Source organism: Anastrepha ludens, chromosome X, assembly GCF_028408465.1.
Source record: "Anastrepha ludens isolate Willacy chromosome X, idAnaLude1.1, whole genome shotgun sequence".
NCBI classification, from domain to species: Eukaryota; Metazoa; Arthropoda; class Insecta; order Diptera; family Tephritidae; genus Anastrepha; species Anastrepha ludens.
The window spans coordinates 61,822,327-61,828,326 of NC_071503.1; the positions used below are offsets into that span (position 1 = coordinate 61,822,327).

A 6,000-nucleotide genomic window follows, 5' to 3' on the forward strand; every position below is an offset into this window, starting at 1 on the left:
TCAAGTAAACCAACTGTACACAACAACCGCAAGGTTATTCCCATGACAGTCGGTTGTACGTTACCAGAACGACCCGGATTTATATTCCGTGGAAGCATGGGGAACGTTTATGCAGCTACAATAACAACAACCGCAAGGTACACTAAGAATGCGCCTCTCCGGTAAACCAACTACCATCAACAATCAGCAGCCTCAATCGCTGGAAACTGGTTGAACACACACCTGGCTGAAAGTGTCCCCGTAAGAAAGTTGTTGCCTTTGCAGCGCAAAAATAATATCAATATGATATGATACCAAATTCAAAAATCTTTTAGAAACCTTAGCATCAGACCAAACATCTACATACTTATTTATGCTGGAAAGTATTTTGAAGTAATACTCAAAAACCCGCTAAAACTTAGTTTTAATAAGTTGGAATAAATTTATTTCGAAATATTTTCGATTCCTGAAAAAATTTTGCAATATCCAGTAGTTTTATTATTAACTTCTATGGTAACTCAGCGAAGACATACAGACTTTCTATCTTTAAGTGGTGCCTTACTAAAAATATTTTTAAGCAGGACATAAATATTCGTACACCGTATGACTTTTTCATTTTGATAGAGCCATCCGCATCATTTGTAAATACAAAGAAAAAAAAAACAAATTGATAAGTTTATATTTTTTCGTTATGGGTTTTGTTTGTTTTTTATTCGTATACTTGAAAAAATTTCGTGCAATTAATCTACCTCGTAGTGTTCATGTTATAAGTAAGTTGGGAAACTTTAATCGACATACACTCCAATTGACATTTCCTCGGGCATCGTAAAAATTCATTAATTGCCTATACGGACAAGAGAACAAACGCAGACCATATTGGTATTACTTGATTTCCCTGCCGGGTTTTAATTGTTTATGTATTGATTTGCTAAACTTACCTACACGATTATACAAAGTGAGCCATTGTTTCGTCGTTGAAGTTAAAAATAATATTCCACGGAAACATCATAAGACGCATAAAGGTATGGGAAAAATTGGAAAAATAGTGTCTTTGAGCTTGGAAAGCCCAAAATCTAATTGCTGCTCAAAAATTAACGTAAATACCTTAAAACCTGTCGTGATAACCGTAAGTCGGAAATGATATTCCTTCATTAATGACGTAAAACTATTTACCGATAAAAAAAATCCCGATTGAAATACTCTGATATTGCTATTGTGAAAAGGGTTGAGCAATTGTTCTTGTGATATCGCATCTGGATGCAAAACAAAAACTTGATTGTTTAACACAATACATGCTACTACCTCCTTTTGAGTTCATGTTTCCTTTTTTCGTGATAAATTTTATTAAAATCATATCAAAATGGTTTCATACTCGTAGAACAAAGAATTCGGCTGTTTTCTCTACATCGTTGCACTGCATTATCCTTATCAATGACAATGATCTGACTCCGATAACTTTAAAGCAATGTTTGCTTTTTTGACTTTTTTATATCTATGTATGTATTTGCAAAATGAATAATAGATTACAGGCACTTAAAAACTCAAATAATAAATAATTGAAATGAGCACATATATTTTATAGCACATTAAAATACATTTTATTTTTATTTAATTGAGATGCCAAATTATTGTATTTACCCGGAATAGTTCCTTTCGTTTTGCAAGGTAGGCTGAACACCAATCGTTTCAAATCAATTGCAATATTTTCCTATATACCGTTTGCACTGCGTCCAGCTCTAGAAACGACACTTTATGGGCCTGTGGTAGCACTATTATATTTGTGTGCGGGCTGTGTGCTATTGTTTTTATACTATCCAACAGCTATTACTCGTTAACTTTTCGATTTGTTAGGTTGAACTGGGCTATCAGTGATATAAAACAATACTGATATGTTATATGAATATAGTTACTATGTTATATGAATATAGTTACATAGTTACTATGTTGATATCTCGAAATCAACTTGAGACAGCCCCGTGCCTTGTGTTTTACGGGTTGATAACTCAATAACTTGCGTATATTTTAACACGCGCGTAGAGACAGTGCCTATCCTTATGTGTATGTGTGCAGCAATGTCTGTTTTGTGAAACGGCGGAAAAATCAACAGCCGTGCAAATGCAAGTATACTTCATTAGTAAAGGGTTTTCCAATAAGAGGTGTTATTTTGATACTCAAAGAAAAATGTTATTTTTTAATATAAATGATCGGATGTTTATTTCATTATAAAAAGGAAAGTATGCCGTTAATAGTGGAAAATAACATCAGGCAAATTACCACCACGACCACGCTTACAGGACAATATCCTTTTCATGAAATTTTCCATAACCGAATTACAAAGTGGCTGCCTTATGTACTTAATAGCCTCATGAATTCCATCTTTTAGGTCTTGAGTCGACCCTGGGCTGTTGGCGTAGACCTTCTCTTTCACCTGGTCCCAAATAAAAAATTCGCAAGGTGTTAAATCACAAGATCTCGGTGGCCAATTGCGATCACCTCTTCGAGAGATAACACGGTCCGGAAACTTTTCCCGTAAAAGATCAATGGTTTCGTTGCTTGTGTGGCACGTAGCGCCGTCTTGTTAAAAATAAACGTTGTCCAAATAAATACCATCCAATTCCGGCCATAAGAAATCATTAATCATCTCTCGATAGCGATAGATAACACCTGTTATTGGAAAACCCTTTATTGTACTACAAGTATACTTAAGTACAGGGTCGAAGACACTCGAAGCGTAGGCCATAAATTTAGTTTGGAAACTTACCTTGAGAAGGTCCAGAAACGAATCGCAAGCTGCCCGAATGAGACTTGCAGGTATTTTGACCCACTCGCGGACAATGGATTTTTTCAGCGCCTCGAGACTGGTGAATCTTTTAGTTCGCACCTTGCTCTCCAAAATAGCCCAAAAAGAATAATACATCGGAATTGCGTCTAGTGAATTTAATAGCTATTGCGTGGCCATTATCAAGTTCGGAACGTTATTTTTTAGCCATTCTTGGTTCACTCGAGCTTTGTGAGACGGTGCCGAGTCGTGTTGAAACGTTCATGGTCTGCCACTGAAATGTTTGTCTGCCCACGGCTTCAAAGCAGCCTCCAGAATACTTTTCTGATAATACTTCTCATTTACTTTGACGCCAGGCTCGATGAAAATGACTGGATAGCGCCCATTTGCGGTTGCAGCGGCCCAAACCATTACCTGTGGCGGGTGCTACCTCCTGGTGGTCAATCGATGACTCAAATTCTCGTATGAATGGTTGGTCAAACAAACCCTATGGTTTTGTGAGTTAACGAATTGCTCAATTTGAAAAATTTGCTCGGAAATTGACCGCTTTTAGCCAAGCGAAGCAACTCTTGCGCTCTCTCAAGTCTGACTTGTTGCTGCTTTGGTGTGAGATGATGCGTCTTTTGGACCTTGTAAGGCTTGACTCTGAGACCATTTTTCAGTATGCGGCGGATGCTACGATCAGGTATTTTCAGTTCTTTCTCCATTTGATTGGCATTTCGGGGATTTAGCTAACGCCGCTTCTTCCCTTTTGAACCATTTCACGTGATGTTGCTGTCTTTTCAAGACCACCTCCTTAAGGTTTCGCGATGCCACCAGTATTATTGTAACGAGTAATGGAGATAAAGAAAAGCTTTATTTACTTTAAGATGATCGAGCTCACGAGCAATCATTGGTTGTCTTTTTCCAGCCAAATATAATGCAATCACATTACCGTTTGAAACCTATTACTGATTTTCTTTTCAAGCGCTTACTCTTGGCAAAATTCTTCCATGCGCTTGTAAACAATACTCTGGATTATCATTTAGCCAACTAACAAACAGCTGATGCCCGTGCGTCACAATACTTCCAGTGCCGGACCCGTATACTGAACGAAACCGCAAGTTAAGTGTATCTCATTTGCATTATAAGTACCATGTCAATATGATAAATATAGGGCCATTCTTTTCGCCAAGAGTTAGCAAGCGGCAAGTAGATAAAGCAACAGGTATAATAAACATATAATGGCAACGCGGGAATGGAGCTGTCTTAAATTACATTTGTTTGTAAGGCAGTCAGTTATACCAGTCTAATGAGTAATAACCATACTCGCTAGCGGCGAATCTTACTCGATAACTTTGTTATTACTTTCGCAAGCAAATTTTTCGTCAATTTAATCGAGTATAGAGTTAGCGAACGAAGAAATAGCGAATGGAAGAGGCCTTATATTTACATGTTATAGAAAACAGAAGAAGATTCATTGTTTATTTATTTGTTTTGATAAATGAGGTTGTGTCTGTAAGACTTCTCCTGTACGGTAAACATCAAAAGCCATTAAATTTTACAATTAAAAATCAAATTTGAAAATCTAAAGTTAAACAAATAATTGAGATAAATTCATAATTAATTTTAAAATTAAAAATTAAATAGTAAACCGCATAAACAAGGACTTTGGCGTAGGCGACCACACACGGAATCCTGCCGCTCACCTGATTCGACCATAATTGATTTGAAGTAGACGGCTTTGCTCATCATCTTTTGAGCTCCTTCTGTAAGGTAATTGATTATAAGCTTAACAGGACTATCAGACAATTCAAAGTTATTTTTAAAGTTTGTACAAAGAAGGTCATGGTTTACTAAATCAAATGCCTTAGAAAAATCAAGAAGGCAAAAAAGAGTTAAGTCGCTACTGTCAAACTGAATTCTTGTTTCGCCAAGTATTTTCAACATAGTCGTAGAGCATCTAGGTATACATAGATTTAAATCCTGACTGTAACTGGGATAAACGAGTATTTCCTTGAACAAATAATGAATAAAGAATAAATAGAAGCACAAGTGTTACAAACCTCAAGGATACGCTATCCTACTGAATAGCATTCGACTTGAAGCTCATGTTGGATTTGAAAACTTGTGGTATACATAGTTACCCTATTAAATTGAAACTTATCTTTCAATGCAAATTAGCTTTTGAAGTTCTAAGCTGGAGGACTGCCGCTGCTTATATTGTAATATAGTACAACCGAAATTGCTTATACTCGTAGTACAACCGCTTCGCTTGACTTGCATTGGTGACAGCTTTGTTATGGACAATTTTGTAATGCGACCGAATGAAGTCAGTATTTGTTCCACCGATCACGATTTTTTATAGCTGATCTGACTTTACTACATACTATAAGCAACACAATTCCGAACAATACAAAGGGGACATGGGCATGAAACAATTTAATCAATATATTATTTAAAAAATCAAGTTTTGATATATTAAAGTAAGACTGCCAGCAAGACAATTATGTGACACACTTTAAGCATTAAATTTAGGAATATGGTCAAGACGAGAGGCTATTACAAGATCTAACAAACTTGGATTCCAATTTTACGCGTATCTTGTTGGTACAAGTGTGTTGACAACCGCAAAGCCTCTTCAGACACATGGTCAAGTAGTTTAGTAATATCGAAATCAATATTATTTTACTTTTATTTTTTATATATTTATCAAACACACAACTAAAAGTTATTTTACAGTGTTTGAACTTACGAATACTATTCTTAATAATAACAGAAAATAAGTATAATGGAAATGTATAAGGAGTTAGCAGAAGGACTCAGTAGGATAAAAAATTTGAAGAATGTTGAATTTGAGAAGGTATAAAAATAGAAGAGAAGAAAAAGAAGGAAATACGTAAGACATCGCATTGCAATCACCTTTCTTTCAGTTAGTAATAACCTTAAAATTTCATGACAGTCTCTTCATTAGTTTGTGAGTTATTGTGCTAAGAGTGACGCACCTTTTGTTATTTTCAAAACAATGGATCAGAAAGAATTTCGTGTTTTAATTCTATACTGCTTCTTGATTGACCGAAAAGTGAAGTTGGGTAGCTGACATCGTAAAGATATCAAAAGAACGTGTTGGTTTTATGTTGCGTGAGCATTTGATTATGACATAGCTTTGTTCAATGTGGGTTGAGCGTTTGCTCCCTTTCAAGAGAACGCACCGCGTCACAAGTCAATAAAAACTACATTTGTACATGAATTAAGCTTCGATT

General features: G+C 35.9%; 1 protein-coding gene across 3 annotated transcripts in view; it reads right to left on the minus strand.

Annotated features, from left to right (window-relative positions):
* The window catches only part of LOC128869661 (uncharacterized), a 67,824-nt gene extending 65,784 nt beyond the window's left edge, over positions 1 to 2,040 (minus strand). The window contains exons 1-2 of one of the 3 annotated variants that reach the window (XR_008455359.1): positions 1,912 to 2,040; positions 1,618 to 1,841 (exon numbers count right to left, since the gene is read on the minus strand). The gene's annotated coding sequence lies outside the window, so the exon portion shown is untranslated. Of the gene's footprint in view, positions 1 to 1,617; positions 1,864 to 1,911 lie in introns of all 3 variants that reach the window. The other 2 variants (XM_054112236.1, XM_054112237.1) reach the window with 2 other exon arrangements.
* Positions 2,041 to 6,000: the final 3,960 nt, after the last annotated feature.